This window comes from Pan troglodytes, chromosome 19 (genome assembly GCF_028858775.2).
Source record: "Pan troglodytes isolate AG18354 chromosome 19, NHGRI_mPanTro3-v2.0_pri, whole genome shotgun sequence".
NCBI classification, from domain to species: Eukaryota; Metazoa; Chordata; class Mammalia; order Primates; family Hominidae; genus Pan; species Pan troglodytes.
In genome coordinates this window covers 81189185-81215639 of record NC_072417.2, presented here as the reverse complement: position 1 = coordinate 81215639, position 26455 = coordinate 81189185, and the positions used below count along the sequence as shown (strand labels likewise).

Sequence of the window (26455 nt, the reverse complement as noted above, 5' to 3'; positions counted from 1 at the left end):
ACTATTTACCTTGAAAAAATTATGTAAATCTATACTTACTACATAAAATACATTTATTTTGTAGTGAGTGAAAATGAGGGTTACCAAACATATACATAGTATAATATCATGTTCATATGTTACAGTTTTATATATAAATTTACATAGTTTAAGTGTTTATAAACACAAAAATACATATTCACACATTTGATATATATAATGTGCATATAAATTTTACATGTATATATAAAACGTTTTAAAACATTTTTTTAAGATTACTCTTATATTTTGAATAATAATTGTATTTCCATTCTGGGGAAAAGAGTAATATTTTGGAAACCAGATGCAGTGGCTCATTCTTGTAATCCCAGCACTTTGGGAGGCCGAGGCGGGTGGATCACCTGAGGTTAGGAGTTCGAGACCAGCCTGGCCAACGTAACAAAACCCCATCTGTACTAAAAATACAAAAATTAGCCAGGCATGCTGGCGGGCACCTATAATCCCAGCTACTTGGGAGCCTGAGGCAGGAGAATCACTTGAGCCCGGGAGATGGAGGTTGCAGTGAGCCAAGATTGTGCCACTGCATTCCAGCCTGGTGGACCAAGTGAGAAACTATCTCGAAAAAAAAAAAAAGTAAGATTTTGGGCTAAGTCTTGGAGGGGTAGGGACGGCCAGTCCACGGCAGCCCAGGCTGAGGGCACAGCACGTACCAAAAAGCCACAGCAGAGCAGGGTCACACGTGGCACACGCTGCTCCTGGCACCTGATAGCACCAGTGTTCTGTCCTCCTGGAAACTCTCCTCTTGCTTTTCTGGGTCACTGTTCTCTCTGGGCTGCCCAGTCAGCCAAGCAGGCACCGAGAGGGGCCCTGAGGGATTGAGGCTGTCCCAGATAGGGCGCCGTAAGGGGGAAGCCAACCTACTTTGCAGTGTTCCTGAGGCTCAGGCCCGTGTGCCACAGTGAGAGGGCGCGAACTCCACGGTCCGTGGACTTGGGTTCAGCTGAGGCACCACCAGCTCCTGGGTGGCCCTCAGCCAAGGCACTTTACCTCCCTGGGACTCAGTGTGTTTATCCAGGGGTATGAACAATAAGAACCTCTGGCCCACAGGCTTAATGAGAGATTAAATAAGACATGGGAACAGCTCCTTTCAACTGTTTATTACCAGAAGGTGCCCAATAACCAGGCATGGCAAAAGCCCAAAGGCAAAAACACAAAGCCCTGACATTTAACAAGTTCTTTTTTTGCTAAGAAACCAGCGCTGGAGACAAGTACTTGTGATATATCCTCGTGGTTGGATGTGTTGGTCACAAGTTCTAATTATGGAAATGCCCGCTGACAAAAGGGCCTGTTGATGTGAGTCACTATGAGTGGTTTCACTCTCTAGGCCTGGGCTGCTCCTAGGAATCATTTGCAGATACATCTATCTACCTATCTTTTTTCTTTTTTTTAAGATTGGAGTTTTGCTTTTGTTGCCCAGGCTGGAGTGCAATGGCACAATCTCGGCTCACCACAACCTCCCTCTCCTCGGTTCAAGTGATTCTCCTGCCTCAGCCTCCGGAGTAGCTGGGATTACAGGCACCCGCCGCAATGCCCGGCTAATTTTTGTATTTTTCTAGAGACAGGGTTTCACCATGTTGTTGGCCGGGCTGGTCTCCTAGCTATCTTTTTTCTTTTTTTGAGACAGGGTCTCACTCTGTCACCCACTCTTCACTCTGTGAAGTGCAATGGCACCATCAGGGCTCACTTTAGCCTTGACCTTCTGGGCTCAAGCATTCCTTCCGCCTCAGCCCTCTGAGTAGCTAAGACTATAGGTGTGTGCCACCATGCCCAGCTAATTTTTTTATTGTTGTTTTGAATTGTAGTATAGATGTCTCACTATATTACCCAGGCTGGCCTTGAATTCCTGAGCTCAAGCAATCCTCCCACCTCGGCCTCCCAAAGTGCTGGGATTACAGGCATGAGCCACCGCACCCAGCCAATAAGATACATGTTTTTATTAAAATAATGCAGTGATTTTTTTTTTTTTTTTGAGACAAGGTCACATTCCGTTGCCCGGGCTGTGCACTCACTGCAGCCTTGACCTCCTGGGCTCAGGCGATCCTTTCACCCCAGCCTCCATGTAGCTGGGACTACAGGTATGTGCCACCACACCTGGTTAATCTTAATTTTTTTTTTAGAGATGGAGTCTTGCTATGTTGCCCAGGCTGGTCTTGAGCTCCTGGACTCCAGTGATCCACCCGCCTCAGCCTCCCAAAGTGTGCCACCACACCCAGCTAATTTTGTATTTTAAGTAGAAACAGGGGTTCTCCATGTTGGTCAGGCTGGTCTCGAACTCCTGACCTCAGGTGATCTGCCTGCCTCAGCCTCACAAAGTGCTGGGATTACAGGTGTGAGCCACCGAGCCCGACTGCTACTTGTTCTTGTTACACATTTATATGCTGAAGAAATGGAATCTACGATTTGCTGTAGTAGCAATCCAGAAAAACAAAGCGTAGTTGTTGGAATAAAACACGACTTATTGACATTGAGTGTCACCTGGGGGTGACCCAGCACAACAAGAATGGATCAGCTTAAGCAGGTGTGGTGGCGTGCACCTGTGGTCCTAGCTACTCAGGAGGCTGAGGTGGGAGGATCGCCTGGGCCCAGGAGGTTGAGGCTGCAGTAAGCCAAGATCATGCCACTGCACTCCAGCCTGGGCAACAGAGCAAGACCCTGTCCCAAAAAAATAAATAAAAATAATAAAAATAAATTAAAAATAAAAAATAAATAAAAGAATGGACCACCCTCGTAACATCCAAGCTCATAGAGAGAATGATGTAGAAAAACCCCAATGGCTTTGTATTGAATCATCACCCTCAGAGGGCTGGGGACATAGGTTCATAGATCAGCACCTTCACTCCCAGGAGGCAGGGGAAGACAATTTCTCTTTTTTTTTTTTTTTGAGACATAGTTTCGCTCTTGTCGGCAGGTTAGAGTGCAGTGGTGCGGTATCAGCTCACTGCAACCTCCGCCTCCCAGGTTCGAGTGATTCTCCTGCCTCAGCCTCCTGAGTAGCTGGGATTACAAATGCCCACGACCACGCCCAGCTAATTTTTACGTTTTTAGTAGAGACGGGGTTTCTCCATGTTGGCTAGGCTGGTCTCGACCTCCTGACCTCAGGTGATTCACTTGCCTCAGCCTCCCAAAGTGCTGGGATTACAGGCGTGAGCCACCATGCCCGGCCAGGAAGCCAATTTATAACAAGCTTTCTTGGTAAACATGGGTAATTAGTTGATGACCCTAATGGTCCCTACCCCTCAAAGTTTGGTGCATCCTCTTTGTCCCAGCCATGTGAGGACACAACATGTAGCTGGCCATCTGGGGACCAGGAAGAGAGCCCTCCCCAGAACCCAACCATGCTGACACTTGACTTTGGACTTCTTAGCCTCTGCTGTGAGTGATAAATGCTTGTTGTGTAATCCACCCAACCTATGATACTCTGTGATAGCAGCCCAAGCTGACTAAGACACTTGGCAAGTGCATCTCCACAATAAGATCCGAGCCGTCTCAGCCTGGAAGTTGATGCTTCCAGATGGTGTTGAGGAGAATGAACAAAGTTTGTCTCTCTTTTTTTTGAGACAGCGTCTTGCTCTGGCTGGAGTGCAGTGGTGCAATCTCAGCTCACTGAAACCTCCACCCCCTAGGTTCAAACAATTTATCGTGCCTCAGCCTCCCAAGTAGCTGGGATTACAGGCATGCAGCACCACACCCAGCTGATTTTTGTGTTTTTAGTAGAGATGGGGTTTCGCCATGTTGGCCAGGCTGGTCTCGAACTCCTGACTTCAAGCGAACCACCCACTTGTCCTCCCAAAGTGCTGGGATTATAGGCATGATCCAAAACCACACCCAGCCCAAAGGTTTTCCTTTGACCTTTCATTTTCTATTGTTGATCAATCTCATTTTTTTTTTTTTTGAGATAGGGTCTTGTTCTGTCACCCAGGCTCGAGTGCAGCAGTGTGATCACAGTTTATTATAGCCTCAGACTCCCAGACTCAAGCAATCCTCCTGCTTTAGCCTCCTGAGTAGCTGGGACTAGAGATGCAGGCCACCACACCCAGAAAATTTTTATTTTTTTGTAGAGATGGGGTCTCATTATGTTGCCCAGGCTGCTCTCATACTCCTGGGCTCAAGTGATCCTCCAACCTTGGCCTCTCAAAGCACTGGGATTATAGACGTGAGACATCACGTCCAGCCCTAACCCCCTTTCTGATTGGCACGTTCTTAAGGTACCTTACAAGAGGTTAGAAGTGTTTTTGTAAATATACCTTTTTTTTTTTTTTTTTTTTTTTTTTACAAACTTCAGTTGTAATCAAGTCTTGCTAAAGAACCCATTCTGATCTCTTAAGGTAACCTTACATTTCTTTACATTAGAACTTTATATTTCTTCTAATCCATATGCATTGGTTCTACAGTTTTAGTTTTGTAATTGCCAAAAAAATACAGGATTCTCAGTCACATCAGAATTTCAGATGAACAATGAGTGATTTTTTAGTATAAGCATGTCCCATAAATTTCATGGGATATATTTACATTAAAAGTGATTTGTTGTTCATTTGAAATTCTGTTTAACTAAGCACCCTGTATTTTTATTTGTAAACCCTGACCACCCTCTCTCCAAGGGAAATCCTAGTTCCCTGATTTCCAAATTGGTGGAGGTGGTGGTGACCTCATGATTGCTCATATAATAACCTATCCACAGTTTCAAGAAGAAAAGAAAGGTAATTCTGTATGCTAAAAAGACACATACCACACAAATAGCAAGTATGTCCCCATGCAAGGCACAGTGCTGGATGACTCACAGAGAGTGATGTCTGGTCAAACACAAGCCCTTGGGCACAGTGGCTCACGCCTGTTATCCTAGTACTTTGAGAGGCTGAGGCAGGTGGATCATGTAAGCCCAGGAATTCGAGACCAACCTGGACAATATGGGAGAAAACCCTCTCTACTTAAAAAAAAATACAAGAAAATTAGCCGGGCGTGGTGGCGCATTCCTGTAGTACCAGCTACTCGGGAGGCTGAGGTAGGAGGATCACTTGAGCCCAGGAGGTCCAGGCTGCAGTGAACCACGGTCACACCACTGCACTCCAGCCTAGACAACAAAGTGAGACCCGGTCTTGGAAAAAAAAAAAAAAAGAAATTAAAAATTAAAATAAAAAAATAATAAAATTAAAATGTAAAAAATACATATATGTCTTGGTCTACAGATTAGATGCATTCAGAGAAATTTACCTGAAAATGAATTTCTGAAAAGTAAATTTATTTCCGTAGTTTTCAATAAAAAATGAGCATAACTAGGCTTTCAACCTCAATCTGCCAATTTATCATTTGGTCCTTGGCAAGTGTATAAACTAAAAACTTCACTGAGACTCAGCTTTCTCATTTATCAAACGTAGCCCAAATGGCTACCTTTCCCTCCAGCCAATGCCAGGGGAAGTGCTTGGTGAGGAAGGGGTAAGCAGCATGACAGGCCCTCCAAGATGCCCCCATGGCATCTGTGATCTCCCTGTTCCCTTCTCAATAAAATTAATGTAGATCAAGCAACTCCTAGGTGTGAGCCATTCTGAAAGGGGCTGTGGGATAGAACACATCCCTGCATCCCTTGAAGAGTTAGACTCCACCTGGAAAGATAGGACATGTGTAGTCATCTGTTACAGTGGTAGCCCCCAGTGAAATGCACCTCCTGGTATTCATGCCCTCTATAGATCACTCCACTGAATCCGGGCTGCCCGAAACAACAGAATGTGACAGAGATGACACTGTGCCAGCTGTGCCAAGGGGCACGCATGGAGGGGCTCACTTCAGGGTGCTGGATGAAGAACAGGGCAGGAGGCCAGACACAGTAGCTCACGCCTGTAATCCCAGCACTGTGGGAGGCCGAGGCGGGTGGATCACCTGGGGTCAGGAGTTTGAGACCAGCCTGGCCAACATGGTGAAACTCCCATCTCTACTAAAAATACAAATATTAGCCAGGTATGGTGGTGGGCACCTGTAATCCCAGCTATTCAGGAGGCTAAAGCAGGAGAACTGCTTGAACCTGGGAGGTGGAGGTTGCAGTGAGCCGAGATCACGCCACTGCACTCCAACCTGGACAAGAGAGAGACTCCATCCCAAAAAACAAAACAAAACAAAACAAAAAAAACAGGACAGGGACAGATGCTGGGCTTTGAAGACTGCAGAGCTCTAGGGCTACGCCTTAGGATATCTTGGTGGATTCCACATTTGTAGTTCTGGGAACCCTGAGCCACCAGGTAACGGGCCTTACTTTCCTGTTAGAGAGGCCACGTGGAGAGTGAGAGGCCCCTGAGACTATATGGAGGAGAACGAGAAGCTCAGCCAGACATGTGCACATGTTCAAGCTGACCCAGCCATCCTCCGGACTCTGGAGCTACACCAGCCGGGACCCCTGACATGGGGGTGATGAAGCCACATCTCCAACTCATTCCTGGGTGTGCAAGATGCAAGTTAACATGGAACTCATTCTTGGGTATGCAAAATATCAGGAATGTTTAAGCAAAGCAACCAATGTCTAGGTGAAGGTGATGCTCCCCAGACAGGGAACAGCACCCAGTATCCCCTGTTTAAATTCCAGACCCACAGATTTGTGGGCAAATAGCATTTTGGTTGTTTTTAAGGTACCTCCCTTTTGGGTAGTCTGTTATGTAGCCATAGGTAATAAAATCTCAAACTCTCAGGAAAAGTAAAATGTCCCTCAAAATGTTAGGCATCTGTGCCTTCCAGCCAGACAGGTTTCTCAGGGTCGAAAGCAAGGACATGCCCAGTTCTAACACAGGCAGGAACACTTCCTGTTGGGGACTGAGCAGGAACTCCCTGTGAGGGCCCCAGGTTTCCGGATCCTGGGTGGGTGTGGGGACAGGCACCCGGACTGAGGGGCTCGCCTGTGTCTGTTCAGCCACGACTGTGCTTCCCCAGAGAGGAAACATCATGGGGGGCTGCGTTTGAGGTGGGGGTGTCAGTGCCATGGAATCAGGGCTACCTCTACTGCACAAAGCACCGTGACGTCCCCTACCTTCCACGCAATAGCAAAAACCAGAAGAGACAGGCGGTAGCAAAAAGGGAGGGTGGAGTGGAGGGAGAGAGGGATAGAGGCCAAAAAACACCCCATGAGGCAGCAAGGGCAGCTGCCAAGGCTTCAGTTAACCCAGGACAGAAGCAGGACTCGCCACCTGGCCACGGAGGCCAGAGGGCTGCAGAAGGGCGTGCATGCAGAGGGGCTGACTTCAGGGCACTGAAGACAGCACAAGCTCTTGACGGGGCCAGGATACTACACACACAGGGCCAACAGACCAGCACACGCGGAAGCAGCAGTGCAGGCCTCCCGCTGTGGATGTAGGCTGCTTGAAGCAGTGGTGGGTCGGTGTAGCGGGCAGGAGGAGCAGGTGGAAATGTGAATGCCAGGCCAAGGCAGCATATGGGCCAGGCTGATTGAAGGCTGGGCCTATGCCTGGTTCATCTTGGGCTCCCCAGCCCCTAGCACATAATAATAGATGCTCAATAAATGCTTGCCAACAGATGGACTTTGCTTCTAGGTCACTGGGAAACACTGAAGCTATCTCCACAGGGGTGACCCAAATGAAAGCAGTGAAAGGAATGCTGGAGTGGCCAGAGTGGCTGGCTGGAGAAGGCCCACGAGGCTTCCGCAGCCTCCTGAGGAGGGGAGGCAAGGGCAGGGCTGAGGAAGGGACAGAAGGATGGAGAGAGCCTCGTCCTCAGGAAGCATTTTGCCGATGGGCAGTCAGGGTAGGAGTGGATCCCAGGGGCCTGGGCTGTGGTCCAGTCTCGCCATGAAATCACCATGTGACCCCAGCAAGTCACTGCCTATCTCTAGGGCTCAGCTCCACCTCTGTGCATCAGAGGAGTCAGATGAGAAGTTTCCCTTTTGGTCAGACTGTGATGCTGAGATTTGGTGACTGATGTAAGGCGTAGGTGGAGTGGCATCAGGAAAGGGTAGGAGCACCAGGGGTCAAAGATAGTTCTGAGGAGGATGGTGGAGAAAATGATGTGGCTGTGGGCAGAAATAGGAAGTCTCAGGATGGGGAGCTGAGCTCGGGCAGGAAAGATGATGCGTGGGCGGCTAGGGGAGCTTGGTGGAGACGAGGGCCCAACTCCACAGCAAACGGGCAGTGGAGGCAAAAAGGACAGCCAGCTTGAACATGCCTCTTGCAGCTGGGTGTGACAGGCTGCAAATGTCTCTCTCCCCAAAATATATCCACGCCCTGATCCCCAGAACCTGTGAATACAAGGGTCTTTGCAGATGTGATTAAGTAAGGGTCTTGACATGGAAGGAGATTATCCTGGATTACATGGGTGGGCCCTAAATACAGTTCTTTTCTTTTTATTTTGTAGAGACGGGGTCTTACTATGTTGCCCAGCATAATCTTCAATTCCTGGCCCCAAGTGATCCTCCCGCCTCAGCCTCCCAAAGCACTGGGATTACAGGTGTGAGCCACTGCATCTGTCCAATGCAGGTATCTCTGTAAGAGGGAGGCAGAGGGATATTAGACATACCGAGGAGAAGGCCGTGTGAAGATGGAGCAGAGAGAGATTTGAAGATGCTGACCTTGAAGACTGGAGCGATGCAGCCACGAGCCAAGGAATGCGGCTGGCCACCAGAAGCTGGAAGAGACCAGGAACAGATTCTCCCCTGGAGCCCGCAGCCAGTGCACAGCTGAGCAGTATGGAGTTTAGACTTCTGGCCTCTAGAACTGTGAGAGAGTAGATTTCTGTTGTGTTAAGCTACCAAGGATTGTGGTAATGCCAGCAGTCACTGGAAGTGCATACACTGGCCATCCCACAAATCCCAGGCTCTGAACTCACAGCCAGGTCCCTACCCGGGCTCCTGGTTAAGTGCTTTGCATGTGCTGCCTCTTACTCCTCCAATAAGCCGGGGGGGAGGACCTATTAGTATCCCCACTTCCCAGAGGAGGAAAACCAGGTGTCCAGAGGTCAGATCATCTTCCCGAGGTCACGGAGCAGGTCTGTGACAAAGGCTGATTCTCGCTGAGACGGGTGTGACACCAGTGGGAACACTTCACCATTCTGCCACTCTGTCCCCAGCTATGAACATAGATTCCTAAAAATGTTATGGTTCGAGTTCTGGTAAAGGAATTAGGGCCTCCCTCTCTCAGTGCCCGAAGCCATAAAAGTTATTATGTATAACAACAGCAGTTCAAAATCCCAACTCAGCCACGGGGTGATGGCAGGTTAGCTTGTGCTCCTCCCTCCTAACCCTGCTGTGCCACAGGGCAGCAAACTGGGACCCTAAGAAGTGGCGGCTTGCTCCGAGTCTTAAGGCTGGTCCCCTGATGTGAGAGCCAGAATCAGAAGCCAGTTCAGAATTTCCCCACCCAGCACACAGAGTACATTTTAGGAGTAAATTAGGCAGCTGAAATGTGAAAAGAAATGGGGACTTGGTCACATGATCCTTGCTACTGAAGACAGTCCCAAGACCACTGTCCAGAATTAAACTCTAAAATCAAATGTATTTTCCAAACACATGCATGGTGCCTGCCCTCCACCAGAGGTGGGAGGTGGCCAGGCAAGCCAGACTGGGCGCCACCTAGGTCACTGGAGATCAGGGGAGGACACTTGACCAGCATAGGTCCACTGGCTGACAGGTGGCCCATGAGGACTCCCTCCAATGGGGCAAACTATTGAATCCATCAGACTGGCTCCCTGCAGTGGGCTGGACAATTTGTAGAGGACTAGACAACAGAGAAAGAGACACAGGGGCTGGGGGACAGGAGAGAAGAACCTGTTGCCAGAGCAGCCTTGCATCCTGGCAGCTTTCCCTCCTCACTCTTCATCCTGAAGGAAGCCTCCCTGGGTTCTCCATTCTAACCACGTTACAGTCAGCCTCTCACGTAACTCTTAAGGCACAAAACAGAGTCAAACGTACACAGTAGGCAGGTCTTCTCCCAGTCCTTTTGCTTGGCATCTTTGCGTTCAGATTCCTGCAGTTTTGACTCCTTTGTGAAGTGATACACTTACGAATGCCTTACTGAATTAATTTTGCTGCCTGTCACTCTAGCAAATCCACTTCGGGCCAGTCGGATTTGCCAGGGTTTGTTCTCCTCCTTACGGGTCCAGGAGGGCTCCTGGGCGAGCCAGCTTCAGGCGGAGACCACAGCACGTCCCCCTTTTCATACTCCAAAAGCCAAAAGAAGATGGGGTTGGGGCGAGGCAATCTGGGACCCCATTTTCTTTCTATTAATCATGCCTTAATTACGTGCTGAAAAATGAACATTAAGGCCGGGCGCAGTGGCTCATGCTATAATCCCAGCACTTTGGGAGGCCAAGGTGGGCGGATCACTTGAGGCCAGGAGTTCGAGACCGGCCTGGACAACATGGTGAAATTTCATCTTTACTAAAAAATATAAAAATGAGCTGGGCATGGTGGTGGGCACCTGTAATCCCAGCTACTTGGGAGGCTGAGGCTTGGACCTGGGAGGCGGAGGTTATGGTGAGCCGAGATTACACCACTGCACTCCAGCCTGGGCAACAGAGTGAGACTCTATCTCAAAAAATAAAAAAAAAAGAAAAGAAAAGAATATTAAAACTCTCACCATTGAGGAATGTTTACTATGTGCCTGAACACAATGCTAACTTTAAAAAATAGCTATTGCTCTTCAGCTTGAGTCACAGAGGGAAAAAGAAAAAAATTAAAAATCAAAATACACAGCTATTGTGTGTTTTCCTATAGTAAAAATAGAGGAGAGCTGAATTCTGTTGGGCATGGAGTTAATAATTTACACCTGTGATGCTCAGCCAACCACACAGTTGGGGTGCTTGTGAATTTTACTTACAGATCCTATTAATATAAGGCTGAACTTCTCCATTTCCACCCTCCCACTTCAACCACCATCAACACGACTCCTCTCTCAGGGGACTTTTAGCTCCCCTATCACTGCAGGGTGGCAAAGGTGATGCTACAGCCCGTCAATTTCACACATTGGTTTCCAGTTTTGTTTTTGTTTTTTTAAGACAGAGTGTCACCCTTCACCCAAGCTGGAGTGCAGTGGTTCCATCCTGGCTCACTGCAACCTCCACCTCCCAAGTTCAAGCGATTCTCCTGCCTCAGCCTCCTGAGTAGCTGGGATTACAGATGCACGCCAGCATGCCCAGCTAATTTTTGTGTGTGTGTGTGTTTTTTTTTTTAGTAGAAACGGGGTTTCACCATGTTAGCCAGGCTGGTCTTGAACTCCCGACCTCAGGTGATCCACCCGCCTCGGCCTCCCAAAATGCTGGGATTACAGGTGTGAGCCACCACGCCCAGCCTGGTTTCCAGTTTCTTTGGGGGGAAACTGCCAAAGCAAAAACCCAAATGAAACAAAGAAGATGATAGATAAAGAGGAAAGAAGGAAGGCAAAGAAAAGGGAGTGAAAAAGCAGCAGATAAAAATAAAAATAGCTGCCCTTCAGCCCGGGCAACATAGGAAGACCCCAACTCTAAGAAAATTTAAAAAAATTAACCAGATGTTGTCGCACGCCTCTGTAGTCCTAACTCCTGGGGAGGCTGAGACTGGAAGATTACTTGAGCCCAGCAGGCTGCAGTGAGCTATGACTGCACCAGTGTACACCAGCCTGGGCAACAGAGTGAGACCCTGTCTCTAGGGGAAAAAAAAAACAAACAGCTACCCCCAATTCCTATCCCATGCCTGGCACTGTAGCAGTTTCTGCATTTGATGTTTAACAATAAACTGAAACTGCCGCATAGGTGTTATAGGTAAGGCAAGCGACACGCAGAGAGGCTGGCATTTGCCTAAGGCCACACAGCTCAGTAAACACAGAAGCCTGGATTTGAATCCAAGTCCCTCTTATGTTAAAGCCCATGTTCTTGTTTACTGATCACAGAAGCACCCTACTCACATTCCTTAAAGAATCTTACAAAATAAAAGAAAAAAGCAGCACAGCAATTCTCTAGAAAATCCATTAGCGGGCACAGTGGCTCACGCCTGTAATCCCAGCATTTTGGGAAGCTGAGGCTGGCAGATCACCTGAGGTCAGGAGTTCGAGACCAGCCTGGCCAACATGGCAAAACCCTGTCTCTACTAAAAATAGAGAAATTACCAGCCTGGCCAACATAGTGAAACTTCATCTCTACTAAAAATATAAAAATTAGCTGGGTGTGGTGGTGCACGCCTGTAATCCTAGCTACTCAGGAGGCCAAGGCAGGAGAATCACTTGAAACCAGGAGGCAGTAGTTGCAGTGAGCCAAGATCACACCACTGCACTCCAGCCTGGGTGACAGAGCGAGACTCTGTCTCAAAACAAACAAACAAACAAACAAAAAAATTAGCCAGGCATGGTGGCAGGCACCTGTAATCCCAGCTACACAGGAGGCCAAGGCAGGAGAATCACTTGAACCTGAGAGGCAGAGGTTGCACTGAGCTGAGATCATGCCACTGCACTCCAGCCTGGGCAACAAGAGAGAAACTCCATCTCAAAAAAGAAAAAAAGAAAAGAAAATACATTAGTTAGAATTGAAAGCTTGAGTGAAAAAAATGTAGTGAGTTATGCCTTATGCTGGAATCAGCAGTTTGGATCTCTTGTATTGTTGAGCAAAAAGGCCATTAAAGAAATGGAGCACAGTAAGGCTGGCAAGAAAGCGCTGCCCCGCAGGGCTTCATTATAATGATGCCACGAGGGGCTTCTGGCTGAGATGAAAGATCTTGATGTCATGGATCCAGCATAACACAGTCCTTCTTGCCTTCTGGTATGGACTCTACTCAAGCCCAGTCTTCAAAACTGACTACGTTTACAACCTTTCCCCAATGAGGGCATGATCTCCTTATTCTTTCTGACTTTTTATGATGAAAAGTTTCAAACATACACAAAATTTGAAAGAAGAGAATCATGAACACCTTAGAATAACGGACAATTAATATCTTACCACTTGCTTTATTTCTGTCTCTGTCTCTTCCTCGATTTCCTCCTTGGCTTCCTTGATACCCCTCCCTCCGAGAGCACACGCCTCTCTGCTGCTCCTACTTGGACAGTTCTCTGTCCTCCTCTTGAAGGCAAGGTTTCCTGCAAGCCCACTTCTCTCCTGACTCTAGGCAGTCAGTTCCCTAGGACAGGGGTCCCCAACCTCTGGGCCACAGACCCGTATTGGTCCATAGTTTGTTAGGAACTAGGCCACACAGCAGGAGGTGAGCAGTGGGTGAATGAGGAAAGCTTCCTCTGAATTTACAGCCACTCCTTATTGCTCGCATTACCGTGAGCTCCGCCTCCTGTCAGATCAGTGGTGGCATTAGATTTTCTTAGGAGTGCAAACCCTATTGTGAACTGTGCATTCGAGGGATCTAGATTGAGCACTCCATATTAGAATCTAATGCTCGATGATCTGTTGCTGTCTCCCATCAAGCCCAGATGGGACCGTCTAGTTGCAGGAAAACAAGCTCACTGCTCCCACTGATTCTACATTATGGTGAGTTGTAAAATTATTTCATTATATATTACAATGTAATAACAGAAATAAAGTGCACAATAAATGTAATATGCTTTAATCATCCCAAATCCACTATCCCCACCCGGTCCATGGAAAAATTGTCTTCCACAAAACCGGTCCCTGGTGCCAAAAAGGTTGGGGACCACTGCCCTACAACAATCTCCCTACAACCCACGGCTTCAGCCACTGTGCGTGTAGCTTACATTCTGTGCTTTTATTTATCAGACCTCTCCACTGAGCTTGAGACCTGTAGATCCAGCTGCAGTTAGATGCCCCAAAGGGACCTCAGACTCAGCATGTCCCTCAGAGCCTACCTGGCCCACCCAAGTCTGTTTCTCCCCCCAGACGTCCTATTTCAGGAATGGCTCCATCCAGTTGCTCCACCAGAAACCTGGGCAGCCTGCTGGGTTTCACCCTCTTCCCTCCACCTGCTGCTTCCAAGTGCTCCGTCCAGTTTTCTGCCTGAAGTATCCTTTTCATTCACCTCCTTCTAATTCCATTGCTAATGTATAAGGCTCAGGTATCTCGCTTTTCCTGTACCTCAGCAGCCCTCACTTCAGTTCTTGCCTCCGGCCAGTTGTCACCCTCACTGGGATTACTGTAATACCGCTGAGGTCGTGTCATTCTGCTTCTTGTTTTTCTTTTTCTTTGAGATGGAGTCTCACTCTGTCATCCAGTCTGGAGTGCAGTGGTGCGAACTCAGCTCATTGCAACCACCTCCCGGGTTCAAACGATTCTCCTGCCTCAACCACCTGAGTAGCTGGGATTACAGACATGTGCCATGCCCGCCTAATTTTTTTTTTCTTTTTTTTAAGACAGAGTCTTGCTCTGTCGCCCAGGCTGGAGTGCAGTAGTGTGATCTTGGCTCACTGCAACCTCTGCCTCTCAGGTTCAAGCAATTCTGTTCACCTCAGCCTCCGGAGTAGCTGGGACTACAGGCACCCGCCACCACACCCGGCTAATTTTTTGTATTTTTAGTAGAGATGGGGTTTCACTGTGTTAGCCAGGATGGTCTCAATCTCCTGACCTCGTGGTCCGCCTGCCTCGGCCTCCCAAAGTGCTGGGATTACAGGCGTGAGCCACCGTGCCCTGCCTCTGGCTTTCTTACTGACACAATGTTCCACCATCTGGCATGCACCCTTTCCTGCATCTTAGGTCTAGGTAAATTAAAGACATCTTTAAAGCCCCAGCCCAAATACCTTCTCTTCCACAAAAGTATCCCTGCCAGCCTGGGCAACACAGTGAGACCCTGACTCTACTAAATAAATAAATAAATAGTTGGGCACGGTGGCATGCACCTGTGGTCCTAGCTACTTGGGGGGGGGCTGAGGCAGGAAGATCACTTGACCCAGGAGGTCAAGGCTGCAGTGAACTGTGATCCCACTTCTGCACTCCACCCTGAGTGACAGAGCGAGAGTCTGCCTCAAAAAAGAAAAAAAAACAGCTGGGCACAGTGGCTCACGCCTGTAATCCTAGCACTTTGTGGGGCCGAGGCACGTGGATCACCTGAAGTCAGGAGTTGAAGACTAGCCTGGCCAACATGGAGAAACCTTGTCTCTACTAAAGAATACAAAAATTAGCCGGGCGTGGAGGCACGCACCTGTAATCCCAGCTACCCCAGAGGCTGAGGCAGGGAAATTGCTTGAACCCAGGAGGTAGAGGTTGTAGTGAGCCGAGATCGCACCACTACACCCCAGCCTGGGTGAGACAGATTGAGACCCTGTCTCAAAAAAAAAAAAAAAAAAAAGGAAAAAAAAAGAAAAAGAAAAAAAGTGTCCCTGATTGCACCTAGATGGAAGGAATTGCCTTTCTCTGAAGGCTTGAAGCATTTTATCTAGTCCCCTCGAATGGTATCTTGGCTTAATATGCACCTGTATTTTCTCCCCTGCTGGACTGTAAGCATCTTAAATTCAACTCCATAAGTGGATCATTTTCTTATCACCCAAAGTGTCCAGCACATGGGTGACATGGTAGACATTTAACAAATTCAGTTAAATTCTACAAACATTTTTTGAGCACTTATACTTGATGGGTATATACCCATCAAGCTACCAGACTGAGGATTCAGAGGCAAATGAGACAAATACAGTGATCTCTGACTTCCGGGAGCTTACAGTCTAATCTAGAAGTCAGACTGGAAGACAAATAGTTACACATGTGATGACCGAGATCAATGCAGTAGGTGAACTCTTGTAAAGCAAGCAAGGGGAGGCATAGTCTTTGCAGGTCAAATGCAGGGCTGATCTTCTGCCTCTAAATGTTTATTAAGTTTTTTCTTCATATAAAAGTAACCAATGCTCTTTGTAGAAAATTTAGAAAACAGAGAAGTATAAAGAAGACAAAATATTTTGTGATTCCCATCACTCAGAAAAGCTAACATTTTGCCATATTTACTTTTAATCTCTTTGCTAACTTTGTGGAGTGACTGAAGTCTCAGATTCTTTGAACAGCCTTATTGAGATATAATTCATATGCTATAAAACTGGAGAACCAGTCTCCATACTGGCAGGGTGGCATTCTCTCCACTCCTCCACAGTCAGATTCTCATCACAATTTGATTGAGATTTGAATTAGATTGAGTCCGATGGGCACTCAAAGAGCTTAACAGGAGCATCTGTGTAACAATGTCGAGTTCACAGCACAGTGGAGTGGAGGAGCTAAGAATCTATGAACAATAATAGCTTCAAAATAAGGTACAGAGGTCAGGCGAGGTGGCTCATGCCTACAATCCCAGCACTTCGGGAGACTGAGGTGGGCAGATTGTTTGAGCTCAGGAGTTAGAGACCAGCCTGGGCAATATAGCGAGACCTCATCTCTACAAAAAAAAAAAAAAATTAGCCAGATGTGGTGGTGCGTAACTGTGGTCCCAGCTACTTGAGAGGCTGAGGTGGGAGGATCACTTAAACCTGGGAAGTCAAAGCGAAAGTGAGCTATGATTGTGTCACTGCGCTCCAGCCTGGGTGGCAGAGTGAGACCCTATCTCAATAAATAATAGTAATAATAATAATAGCAGTAATGTGGAATGATTTAAGTTCCCTGAAAAAGCAATAACATGGGATAAGTACTCAGAGAAAGAACTGCTTCTAGCCCAGGATGCATAGCAATTGGGATGTCCTCCTTTGAACTGGGTCTTGAAGGATGAGTAGGATTTGCCATGTGGCAAACAGAACCAGACAGAAGAGGTGAGAGGTGTGGGGCAAAGAAGCCATCTAGTTTAGCTACAGTGGAGGAAGCTGGAAGGGAAGGCCAGTTAGAAAAAGGCTGATGCAGCTGGGCACGGTGGCTCACACCTGTCATCTCAGCACTTTGGGAGGCTGAGGCGGGCGGTTTACAAGGTCAGGGGTTCAAGACCAGCCTGGCCAACATGGTGAAACCCTGTCTCTACTAAAAATACAAAATTAGCCAGGTGCATCTGTAATCCCGGCTACCTGGGAGGCTAAGGTATGAGAATTGCTTGAATTTTTGGGGGTTGCAGTGAGCCGAGATTGGGCCACTGCACTCCAGCCTGGGTGAGACTCCATCTCAAAAAATAAAAAATAAATCTTGGAGGGTTGAGGTAGGGGGTTACATATAGACCACTTTAGGGGTGACTGACTAGTCTAATCGAGATGACACTGGCTTGTATCATGGAGGGACAGTGGGAATGGAGAGAAACTGATTCAATATTTATTTTAAAGGCGTAGCAAACAATAAAGGAAAAAGTTTATTCCCATATTTCTAGCTTGAGCAGCTGGTGGGACAGTAATCCCATTTACTAAGATGAGAACACTAGATGAAGAGTAGGTAATGGGGGGAAATGATGAGTTCAGTTTTAAACACGTTTGAGGTGCCTGCTTTGCAGACATGTCCAGGAGTCTGCTGGACATACAGAACTGAATGTGGACAGAAGAATTCAGACACAGGTCTGATGGCAACTAAAGTCAGTAAGCTCACATGTGGCTTGTAGCTAGAAAGGGGAGTAGAAAGCTGTATAGATTTAAAAGTATAGTTTAGTTCATTTGGAAAATGAAAAGAATATAGATTTTTTAAATGCTGCTTAAATGCGTGTGGTGGTTCACGCCTGTTGCAATCCTAGCACTTCGGGAGGCCAAGGCTGGAGGATCACTTGAGCCCAGGAGTTCGAGACCAGCCTGGCAACATAGTGAGACTCTGTCTCTACAAAAAAAAATAAAACATAATGCTGTGTTCACGTAGTTTTATTTAGAATGGACAGTGACAGAAAGACATGCTAATCTTATCTGCCCATTTCTATTTTAGTAGGTCCTAATTTCAGAGCAAAGGATTGACAGGATAAAAGCAATAGTTAACAAAGATTGGTCCACTTACATAATGAATGAAAACTGACCTCTAAGTTATATGCTGAATATGTCTTGGTTCCTCAGGTGGACCATAAATTCATGTATAAGAACCTTTTTTTGGCCGGACACGGTGGCTCACGCCTGTAATCCCAGCACTTTGGGAGGCAGAGGCAGGCAGATCACGAGGTCAGGAGATCAAGACCATCCTGGCTAACATGGTGAAATCCCATCTCTACTAAAAATACACAAAATTAGCCGGGCGTGATGGCAGGCGCCTGTAGTCCCAGCTACTCAGGAGGCTGAGGCAGGAGAATGGCGTGAACCCGGGAGGTGGAGCTTGCAGTGAGCTGAGATCACGTCACTGTACTCCAGCCTGGGCGACAGAGCCAGCCTCCATCTCAAAAAAAAAAAAAAATCTTTTTTATTATATGCTTCACTAACCTATACAAATAACATATTTTTAAGCACTTATTAAATAAAACCAATAATGGAAAACTTAATCTCTATAAATTGCTGACATTACAATTAAAACCTCTGCATACTATAAACTGCATGAAAATTTTACGGCTTTAAAACTATCATGAGGAGTCCACATATAATCTACCACAAAAGTACAGTTAAACTGAAATTACTTTAATCTCATTTTCATAAAAGATGTAAGATCTTTCAGATTTGTCAAAATTGTTGACATAGAACACTTAATTATCACTGTGTTTAAAGTTTCCTACTTGACTTTACATAGAAAAATACTCAAGATATCACAGCATGGAAAAAGATAATCCTATTTGCCTCAAATCATCTTTAAAATCTGTGCACTTTATTATGCATCAAAAAAGGCAATTTGAATGACGACTATAGCTTTTAAAGCAAATAAACTTAAATGAACAGTTTTATTGACAAATATAACTTGAGTAAAGAATTTTACTGTTCCACTAAGAAAAACAGAATATTTGATTTCCTCGACAACGTATCAAAAATTCACCCACAGGTACTTAAAAAGTCATCTGAGTCATGTGATTTCAAAGGTTTGCATTTATGTAACTATCAAATAGTATATATTTTGCTTCCCTGAATGCTGTTTCATATATTGATACTGATATATCAGGAAACAGAACTTTTCTGAAAGGCCACTTAGTTGAGATTTTCTTAAAACGCCTTTATTTCAAAATTTTAAAGACTTTTTTTTTTTTTTTTTTTTTTTGAGACGGAGTCTCACTCTGTCCCCAGGCTGGAGTGCAGGGGCGCAAACTCGGCTCACTGCAAGCTCCGCCTCCCGGGTTCACACCACTCTCCTGCTTCAGCCTCCCGAGTAGCTGGAACTACAGGCACGTGCCACCACGCCCGGCTAATTTTTTTGTGTGTTTTTAGTAGAGATGGGGTTTCACCGTGTTAGGCAGGATGGTCTCAAACTCCTGACCTTGTGATCTGCCCGCCTCGGCCTCCCAAAGTGCTGGGATTACAGGCATGAGCCACCGTGCCCGGCCTAAAGATTTCATAAATACTCACTGCAGATATAACAAAAACCATTACAGTATCTTTCTCCTCAAGTTATAAGCATTGGTTTTAACAGCTAAAACAATGCAAGTTGCAGATTTCTCAAGAAGGTTTGAAAACTAGACTACAGTATAAAATAAGGTATTGAAAATACTCTCATAAAACACGTTCTGAAAAAAATTCCAGGTTCTATCTACCTAAGAGCCACAGGGTCTTGGGCAAATCAAGGGCAAATTATTTAACCTCTTTGAGATTTAGTCTCTTCATCTATAAAATGCAGACAAAAATAGTGCCTGCAAGGCAGGGTATGGTGACTCAGGCCTGTAATCCTATCACTTTGGGAGGCTGAGGTGGGAGAATTGCTTGAACCCAGGAGTTCGAGACCAGCCTGGCCAACACAGTGAGACCTCTTCAAAATAAAAAATAAAAAAATCAGCTGGGCACGGTGGCACATGCCTGTGGTCCCAGCTCCTAGGGGGGCTGAGGTGAGAGGATGGCCTGAGCCTAGGAGACTGACGCTGCAGTGAGCCATGATCATGCCACTGCACTCTAGCCTGGGCGACAGTGAGACCCTGTCTCCAAAAGTGATTAATTAAAAGTAAAATAAAAATTAAAAATATAATACCTGCATTACTGGGCTGTTGGGAGGATTAATTTTAAAATACATAAAATGCTTAGGACACTGTGAGGCACACATGAAGTGCTCAATAAATGTTGCTCTTGGCTGTTACTAACTTATCACAACTACTTCTTTTTACAGGTCTCTGAAACTAAGACCTATACCACTGATTACTGTGTAATGAGCCTTACAGATGTCAAGGTTTTTCTGTATGTGGACAAGACACCTTTGGTCTCTATCTGGCCAAAAAGGGCAGCACAGGGAAAGAAAGAGGCAGTGAGAGTGAATACCCAAAGGGTAAGGACAAGCAGCACAGGAAGGAAGGCACAGGAATGGGAGAATTGGAGCATGGACTAAATTTCACTTACTTCCTAATTTGTTCCCAGCCATCCTGATGACTATGAGCTCCTTTCAGGAGGGCACTTGAGATTGCGTGAACGTGACCTGCTAACTGCTGAATGTCTATACAGAGTACAAGCACCGGGCTCCCTGACAGGCAGCATCACTGAATTTCCACTTACAATGACAACACAGCAGTAAACTTTTTTTTTTTTTTTTGGAGACAGACAGAGTCTCACTCCATCACCCAGGCTGGAGTACAGTGGCGCCATCTCGGCTCATTGCAACCTCCGCCTCCTAGGTTCAAGCGATTCCTGTGCCTCAGCTTCCTGAGAGCAATAAACTTTAAACTTTAAAAATGTGGTTACAGTTATTTCACCATTTGGAATGACCTTGCTGACAAAGGTTTCCATGTTACCACCTCAACAGCGAAATGTTAAAACAAAGACAAAAGCAAAAAACGGCACAATGAATACCATGACCAGATGTTTGGGAGGTAAGGGAGCAAGAAAAGAAAAAAGTTACACATATTTTACACATATTTCTTAAAATATCTGATCCAAACCAAAAGACATAGAATATACATTTAAAACCTTATGTATTGTTTCTCTTAGCAGTTTCTGGGTTAAGGTGACAGATTTCATTTTGCTCCCTCCTGAAACCTTCTTAAAACCATGTTAAAGAAATATTGTTAGTCTGGACGCAGTGGCTCACGCCTATAATCCCAGCACTTTGACAGGCCGAGGAGGGCAGATGGCTTGAGCTCACAAGTTCGAGACCAGCCTGAGTAACATGGTGAAGCCCTGTCTCTACAAAAAATGCAAAAATTAGCCGGGCGTGGTGTCACACACCTGTAGTCCCAGCTATTTGCGGGACTGAAGCAGGAGGACTGCTTCAGCCCAGGAGGTCGAAGCTGCAGTTAGCCAAGATAGTGCCACTGCACTTCAGAGCCTGGGTGACAAAGTGAGACCCTGTCAAAAAAAAAAAAAAAAATTGTTAAAGACTAACTCATAAGGATAAAGTAGGAGACACACAATTTAAAAAAAAATTCTGAAAGTAGATGAACAAGTGATTACTGCCTCAGCAGACCCAAGAAAAGTCTGATCTCCAACTAAAAAGGAAGGTGAAGTTGAGAACACAATCCTCAAAACGCAATGATAACAAGGAGGGGTGTCTCTAGAATAGGGAACTGGTTGGAGCAGATTCCTAAACCATCTCTCTCCCCTTCAAGCTGCCAAAGGTCTAGTCTCTAGAGGAGGTAAACTGAGGTTCCCTGGACTGGGAGAAACCACACTCCGTTGTGAACAAAGGTACTGTACAGAAAACTGAGGATTTAAGTGACGATACACATAGTAAATGCTGTGTGCACAATAAATGAAGCTTTCTTCCACCACTCAGCCACCAGAATACCACCAGCAAGACCTTCATGCTTCAAGCAGGACACAAGAAAAGGCCTTTCCATGCCATTGCTCCTCTAGAGCTTACTCTCGAGGACAGACCTCAAGATACTGACAAGAGGGATTTCCCCCAATAAAAGAGACAATGAAAATCATCCAATGGTTAAGTCAAAATTGATAAGGCCCACCCACTTGCTCAGAGCTTCCAATTGGCTACATAGTACCACAATGTTAATGAGGAGCAGAAAATTAAGAATTAATAAACATCTGAGTAAGTAATAAAAAAAAAAAAGAATAGGAAGAAGCAACTTAGAAGAAACAGACCATGCACAGAGGAGAAAAAAAAAACCTGTCATTAATAGCCTCAGAAAGGTAAGAGAAAATACTATATCCAAGACACAGAAACAGGATTTTACTATTTTTTTAAAAGGAAGATTCTAAAAAGAAGAGCTCTTAGATAATAAAAATATGGTAGCAGAAAGGAAAAACTGGATAGTAGGGTTGGACGACCAAGATAAGGAAATCTTTAAAAACTGAACATATACACATACCCCAAAGAGAAAAAGAGACAAAGAGGAAAACTGGAGAGAAATGATAAGAAAGTCAGAAGACCAAAATAGGAAGTCCAACGTTCAATAAAATCATAGCTCAAGATAAATACAAGAGGGAAAAGAGGAAGTTGTCAAGAGAAGTTCTCAGAATCAAACACAATTGCCAGATTGAAAATGCCCACCAAAAATACCTCGTGGATGAAAGCAGCCCACACAAGGGCGTATCACTGTAAAACTGCAGAAAACCATAGACAGCGAAGGCTCTATAAGCTTCCAGCCACAAAGAATCAAGAATCGGTGTGGATTCAGACCTCTCGACAGCACATTGATTAAGTTTCTACTCTCCTTTCCATGCCCTGCTCTGACATTCATTTCATCCTACCAGATTTTTTCATGTGACCTAATTCTAAGAACTGGAAGAGGGCTTTGAAGACTTCAGAAGCTGAAGACACAAAGTAGCCCATCCCTCTGCCCAGTTTGTTTTATTCTCCCCATTTTGGTTATTATGATTTTTTAAATCCTTTCATTCTTTTCACTCAGAAAGAGGCAAGTAATTGATTTCCTTATGAAGAGGCCAGGCAGTCCATTTTTCATGGCGTTCAGCGTGCACAGCAAATCTAAAACCATTGTCTGGCAAATGCAGCTCACAGCCGCAATCATTTTTTTCACCAGGTAAGCCGGCTGGCGTATGTTTTTAAAATTTTATTGTTAAGTATTGTCTTTTACTGGTTAAATCAATGATAACATTCTTTACTTTGTGGTTGTGTTACTCAAAACGAGGATTTTTAACAATGATAAAAAATAAAGCTTGTTAGATCATTTTTAATGGTAATAAATTGGTTCCTTAAGATTTGATTAAAGAGAACTAGGCCAATCTAAGCAGAGTCCAAATGAGGTAGAAAGTCCATAGAGAACAGGAAAAAAGGAAGTTGTGGAACCACAGACACAGTAAAAGGAAAAAATTGGCCAGGTGCAATGGCTCACACCTGTAATCCCAGCACTTTGGGAGGCTGAGGTCGGTGGATTGCTTGAACCCCGGAGTTTAGGCAACATGACAAAACCCCCATCTCTACAAAAAATACACAAACAAAAAACATTAGCCAGGTGTGGTGGTGTGCACCTGTAATCCTAGCTACTTGGTAGGCTGAGGTGGGAGTATCGCTTGAACCTAGGAGGTGGAGGTGGCAGTGAGCTGAGATTGAGCCGTTGCACCCCAACCTGGATGACAGGGTGAAAGAGACCCTGAAAAAAGAAAGAAAAGAAAAAAAATTATTTAATTAAATTATTTATTTTTGTGACAAGGTCTCTTTCTGTCTCCCAAGCTGGAGTGCAATGGCATAATCATAGCTCACTGCAGCCTCAAACTCCTGGGCTCAAGGCATCCTCCTGCCTTAGCTTCCCAAAGTGTTGGGATCACAGGCATAAGCCACCTCAAGGCTAGATTTTTTTTTCTTCTTTGAAACAAGATTTGGCTCTGTCACCCAGGCTGGAGTGCAGTGGTATAATCTTGGCTCACTGCAACCTCTGCCTCCTGGGCTCAAGCGATCCTCTTGCCTCAGCTTCTCAAGTAGCTGGAACTACAGGCACGTGCCACCATGCCTAGCTGATTTTTGTATTTTTTGTAGAAAAGGGGGTGTCGATATGTTGCCCAGGCTGGTCTTGAATTACTGGGTTAAAGTGATCCACCCACCTCGGCCTCCCAAAGTGCTGGGATTACAGATGTGGGTCACCACACCTGGCCAAAAACATGTTAAGTTTTAAAATCAAAAGAAAAATCACCAAGCCATTTTGCATATTTTTCTGGAGAGATATAGATACAGATATATATAGATAGAGATAAAGATATACAGATAGATCTGGACTGGACACCTTATGATAATATAGTATCAGTTGGGTATAACTTAAAAGGACAAAGGGAACTGATTAAAAAAGACTTAAGGCATATATATATACATATATACATATATACACATATATACACACATATATACACATATATACATATATACACATATATACACATATATACATATATACACATATATACACACATATATACACATATATACATATATACACATATATACACATATATATACACATATATACATATATACATATACACATATATATACACATATATATACACATATATATGTTTTCCCAATTCCTCATACCACTTTTTTTTTTGAGATATAATTAATTTATACACCATAAATTCACCCTTTTAAATAAGTGCACAATTTAGTGGGTTTTAGTATAGTATTCACAAGGTTGTAAAACCATCACCACTATTTAATTCCAAAACATTTTCTTTTTTTTTTTTTAAAGACGGAATCTTGCTTTGTTGCCCAGGCTGGAGTGCAGTGGTGTAATCTTGGCTCACTGCAAGCTCCGCCTCCCAGGTTCACACCATTCTCCTGCCTCAGCCTCCCGAGTTGCTGGGACTACAGACGCCCGCCACCACGCCCGGCTAATTTTTTTGCATTTTTAGTAGAAACGGGGTTTCACTGTGTTAGCCAGGATGGTCTTGATCTCCTGACCTCATGATCCTACTGCATCGGCCTCCCAAAGTGCTGGGATTACAGGCGTGAGCCACCACGCCCGGCCAGCTCCAGAACATTTTATTTTCATCACCCCAGAAAGAAGCCCCAGAATCACTGGCCCTACTCAACCATTTCCCCTCCCATTTCCTGGCAAGTATTTACTTATTTCCTGTGAATTTGCCCATTTGGGACATTTCATATAAATGAAATCATACAATACGTTATTTCACTAAACAAGATTTTTGTGTGTGGCTTCTTTCAAATAATTTTTAAAAATTGTGGTAAAGTATGCATAACATAAAATTTACACTCTAACCACTTCCCCCACCCCTTTTTTTTGAGACAGGGTCTCACTCTTTCAGGCTGGAGTGCAATGGTGTGAACACAGCTCAGTGCAGCCTCAACCTCCCTGGGCTCAGGTGATCCTCCTACCTCAGCCTCACAAGTAACTAGGACCACAGGCACGCACCACCACACCTGGCTAATTTTTGCATTGTTTGTAGAGACAGGATTTCTCTATGTTGCCCAGGCTGATCTTGAACTCCTGGACTCAAGTGATCCTCCCACCGTGGCCTCCCAAAGTGCTGGAATTACAGGCGTGAGCTACCACACCTGGTTGTCTCTAACCATTTTTAAGTGTACAATTCAGTAGTGTTAAGTATATTCACATTGTTGTACAACCAATCTCCAGAAGTTTTTCATCTTCCCAGATGGAAACTCTGTACCTATTAAGCAGTAACTCCCCATTCTCTCCTTCTCCCAGCCCACAGTAATCACCCTTCTACTTTCTGTCTTTACGAATTTGACCACTCTAAGTACCTCATGAGTGGAATCACACAGTATTTGTCCTTTGGTGACTGGCTTATTTCGCTTAGCATAATGCCCTCAAGGGTTCTCCATGTTGTAACATGTGTCGGAATTTCCTTCCAAGGCTGAATAATGTATCTGTTATATGGATCAATCACATTTGGGTTATCCATTCATCAGTTAATGCACATGTAGGCTGTTTCCACCTTTTGATCATTGAGAATAATGCTGCTGTATACATATGTGTATACGTTTTTGCATGACCATTTGTTTGCAATTCTTTTGACTATATATGTATGAATAGAATTACCGGGTCATATAGTAGCTCTAAGTTTAACTTTTTGAGTAACTGCCAAAGCATTTTCCAGTGTTACATGGTTTTACATTCTCACTAACAATACATAATGGTTCCAATTTCCCCAAATCCTCCTCAACACTATTTTTATTTTTTTTAAACATTACAGCCCTGCTAGTGAATGTGAAGTGGTATCTCATTGTGGTTTGGGTTTTAATTTCATAATATTTTAATTTTTAAAATAAAAAGAATATACTGGGACTGGGGTGGTGGCTCAAGCCTGTAATCCCAGCATTTTGGGGGGCCAAAGTGGGTGGATCATCTGAGTTTATGAGTTCAAGACCAGCCTGGCCAGCATGGTGAAACCTCATCTCTACTAAACATACAAAACTTAGCCGGGTATGGTGGCAGGCACCTGTAATCCCAGCTACTCAGGAGGCTGAAACAGGAGAATCACTTGATCCGGGAGGTGGAGGTTGCCATGAGTCAGAATCACGTCACTGTACTCCAGCCTGAGAGGAGACTCTGTACAAAAAAAAAAAAATATATATATATATATATATATATACACATATATATATATATACACATATATATATATACACATATATATATATACACATA

At 45.0% G+C, this 26455-nt stretch overlaps 1 protein-coding gene across 4 annotated transcripts in view; it reads right to left on the bottom strand.

Annotated features, from left to right (window-relative positions):
* The window catches only part of AMZ2 (archaelysin family metallopeptidase 2), a 51046-nt gene that overhangs the window by 20812 nt on the left and 3779 nt on the right, over positions 1-26455 (bottom strand). Inside the window, exon 2 of one of the 4 annotated variants that reach the window (XM_024350569.3) lies at positions 8597-8741. The exons of 2 other annotated variants lie outside the window; for them this stretch is intronic. The gene's annotated coding sequence lies outside the window, so the exon portion shown is untranslated. Of the gene's footprint in view, positions 1-8596; positions 8742-26455 lie in introns of those variants that run through there. One more of the 4 variants, XM_054670631.1, reaches the window with a different exon arrangement.